This window comes from Pteropus alecto, unplaced genomic scaffold, assembly GCF_000325575.1.
Source record: "Pteropus alecto unplaced genomic scaffold, ASM32557v1 scaffold3, whole genome shotgun sequence".
Lineage (NCBI taxonomy): Eukaryota > Metazoa > Chordata > Mammalia > Chiroptera > Pteropodidae > Pteropus > Pteropus alecto.
The window spans coordinates 68,797,068-68,800,667 of record NW_006442484.1 but is presented as its reverse complement, the minus strand read 5'-3'; the positions used below and the strand labels follow the sequence as shown (position 1 = coordinate 68,800,667).

Genomic DNA, 3,600 nt, shown 5'->3' with positions numbered 1-3,600 from the left:
AAGAGAAAGGAGATACTGAGAGAGAAAAAAGGAAAGGGAGAGACCAACAAAGAAAAAAAAATATTGAATGAGACTCTAGTTGGAGGACTGCTACTGTCTGACTTCAGACATACTATAAACCTACACTCATCAAGACAGTGTGGTATTGGTGAGAAAAGAGACAGAAGACAAGCCACAGACTGGGAGAAAATATTGGTAAAATACACACCTAATAAAGTACGTTTATCCAAAAATTTTTAAAAAATCTTAAACTTCAACAATAAGAAATGAGATTTTAGAATGGTCCAAACTATTTGGTATATAAAATGGTGCTTAACAGGTACATGAAACAGAAAACTGAAAGGGTTCTTTCTCAACATCATTAATCATCAGAGAAATATAAATTGAAACCACAATGAGATATTACCTTATATCTGTTAGAATGGCTATTATTAAAAAGACCCCCAATAACATGTTGCCAAGGGTATAGAGAAAAGGGAATCCTTGTGCACTGTTGGTGGGAATGTAAATTGGTACAACTACTATGGAAAACAGTATGGGAGTTCCTCAAAAAATTAAAAATAGAACTACCATATGATCCAGCAATCCCACTTCTGGGTATAATTCCAAAGGAAAAGAAACCACTATCTCAAGGAGATATCTGCACCTCCATGTTCACTGAAGTATTATTCACAGTAGCCAAGACATGAAAACAACCTAAGTTCCATTGACAGATGAATGGATAAAAAAATGTGATGTGTGTAACACACACACACACAGAGGAATAAAAAGGAGATCCTGCCATTTGTGACAACATGGATGATCTCAAGGGCAGTATGCGAAGTGAAGTAAGTTAGAAAGACAAATACTGTATGACCTCACTTATATGTGGACTTTCAAACAACAGCAGCAACAACAACAACAACAAAACCCCCCTGAACTTGCAGAAATAGAGAACAGATTTGTGGTCGCCAGAGGCAGAGGGTGGCAGGTGGGGGAAAGATATGGACTTCCTGTTATAAGTTCTAGGGATGTAATGTATAGAACGGTGACTCTAGTTAATACTATATTGCATATTTGAGAGGTGCTAAGAGATTTTAAAAGTTCTCATCACAAGGAAAAATTATAACTATGTGAAGTGATAGATGCTAATTAAATTTACTGTGGTAATCATTTTGCAATATGTACATATATCAAATTGTTATGTTGTACATCTTAAACTAATACAATGTTTTATATCAACTATATCTCAATAACACTGGGGAAAAAAAGGTGCCCCATATCATATGTCTTTAGAGAATTACAAATTAAAACAACAAGATACCACTACAGGCCTATAAGTTGGCCAAAATCTAAAACAATGACTACACCAAATACTGGTGAGGATGAAGAGCAACAGGAACTCTCATTGCTGGTGGGGATGCAAAATGGTACAGCCACTTCAGAAGGCAGTTAGGCAGTTTCTTACAAAATTAAAGATGCTCTTACCGTATGATCCAGCAATTGTGTTCCTTGCTATCTACCCAAAAGAGTCGAAAACGTATGTGCACACAAAAGTATACACATGGATGTTTATAGCAGCTTTGTTCATAATTGCTAAAACTTGGAAGCAACCAAGATGTTCTTTAGTAAGTAAATGGATAAACTGTGGTGGATCCACACAATGGAATGATATTCATTGTGGAAAAGAAATGAGCTACCAAACAATGAAAAGACATAGAGCAAACTTAAATGCATACTACTAAGAAGCCAATTTAAAAAGGCTGGCTACATACTGTATGATTCCAACTATATGACATCCTGGAAAAGGCAAAACTATGGAAAGAGTAAAAATATCAGTGGTTGCCAGGGGTTATGGAGGTGGGAGGGATGCATAGGCAGAGCACAGAATTTTTAGGGCAGTGGAACTCTGCATGACAGCATAATGGTGGATACATGTTATTAAACATTTGTCCAAATTCGAAATGTACCAACACTAACAGTGACCCCTAAGGTAAACTACCTACAGTCTTTCGGTAATAATGATGTATCAATGTAGTTCATCAGTTGTAACAAATGTACTATTCTGGTGAGGGGATGTTGTTAAAGAGGGAGGCTATGCATGCCTCAGGACAGGAAGTATAGGAAATCTCAGTACCTTCTAATTTTACTGTAAAATTAAAACTGCTCAGAAATAAATTCTATCACATAAAAAATTTAAAATAAACAAATAAACATCGACCGAGCAAAGCAAAAAAAAAAAAAAGACTTTCACTGGCAGAGTTCACTACAAGACACTTTTGTGCCCCCAGGTCTCAGCCTTCTGTCGGATGCTTAATGAAATCTGAGGAGAAAGGCCTGGTACGCCCCCTTGCGGAATGCGACAGGCGAGTGGAGGGGTTGTTTCAGAAAGGTCTGGCCTAAGCCTCCAGCTGGTAACCACGTGAAGGTATCATCAGAGAAGCTCTTCAAAATACCGATGCTGGGCCCGAAAGCACAACTGAGACCTTCCGGTAGCAGAGTACCGGGAGCTGAAACGCGCTCGTGTTCATTCTAACGTGCAGCCGGGGTTGGGAATCACCTCGAGGCAGCGGCAGCGGGGTGGGGTAAGGGGGCCTGGGGGTCAGGACAAAGCAAATAAGAAAAGGAGGGTGCCGCCGTCCGCGTGGTCGCACTCTTGGGTGCTCACACTCTTAGATGCCCTCTGCAGCTGCACGCTTTCCGAGGCCCGCGGCGTGGGTGCCATGCTGTCGGCAGCTTTCACATCAAGAATGGGTGTCCCCAGGGCAGGTGCGCATTCTGCTCCGGGAGGAGGGAGCCTAGGGCCTTACGTCTGCGTCAGGATCAGGCCGACCTCGCGCCCGTGACCCCGCAGCGCACCCGCCTCACCCCGTTTCACAATCCAGGCCCGGGCACCACGTGCCGGGTCCGCGTTTGCGCTCTAGTTAAGGGCTTTGTCACTTTCCCACTGTATTGCCACCCAGGGAGAGATGACATCGCTTCGGACCTCACTTTGGACATACGAGGACAAGTGGGTGACCACGTATCATATGGAGCGAACTTTCTCCGACACCCGCTAACCTGCCACCTTTAAAACTAAAAAATATGGAAGCACACAAATATAATAAACAAAACGCGCGCGCGAGGACGAGCACATAGATAAGTGGAACCAGTACAAGGGCGTAGCCAGTGCCAGGAAGGTGGCTTCACGCTCACCGGTCGCCAGCGCACCCTAAACCTTCTGGGCACCCGCCCGCTACTCCGCACCTCGCTGTGCAGCCAACGCTGCTGTCGGCTGCGGGGGTCGGCTATCGGGGAAGCAGATTTGGTAGCTGGAATACCTTGGGGGATCCAGCTGGGGAAGGGCCGACCCGCCCCCCTCCCCCAACGCAAAGTCCTCCCGGCACTGCGTCGGCCCCGTGCCCTCCAGCGCTGGTCCCGCACCTGTCTGCGGCGCAAGCAGGAGGCGACTCCGGAAGCGCGCGTCGGGGGCGGAGGCGCCCACCTCTGCCGCTCCCGGCCCTTTAAGGCCGCTGGTTTCCGTGGCGGGCTCGGGGCGGGGACAGCGCAGCGCGCGCCACGCGGGCGCCTCCCCGGAGCCGTAAGTAGCTGCAAGGCCGCGCCCCGGGCCCCAGCGTGTCG

At 45.9% G+C, this 3,600-nt stretch overlaps 1 protein-coding gene and 1 long non-coding RNA gene across 4 annotated transcripts in view; one reads left to right on the top strand and one right to left on the bottom strand.

The window, feature by feature from the left end:
- The window catches only part of LOC112470327, a 28,639-nt gene that overhangs the window by 24,133 nt on the left and 906 nt on the right, over positions 1 to 3,600 (bottom strand). The gene's annotated exons all lie outside the window — the stretch shown is intronic.
- METTL21A (methyltransferase like 21A) overlaps positions 2,570 to 3,600 on the top strand; it is a 56,028-nt gene continuing 54,997 nt past the window's right edge. Inside the window, exon 1 of one of the 3 annotated variants that reach the window (XM_025039493.1) lies at positions 2,570 to 3,559. The gene's annotated coding sequence lies outside the window, so the exon portion shown is untranslated. The remainder of the gene's footprint in view (positions 3,560 to 3,600) is intronic. The other 2 variants (XM_025039494.1, XM_015596760.2) reach the window with 2 other exon arrangements.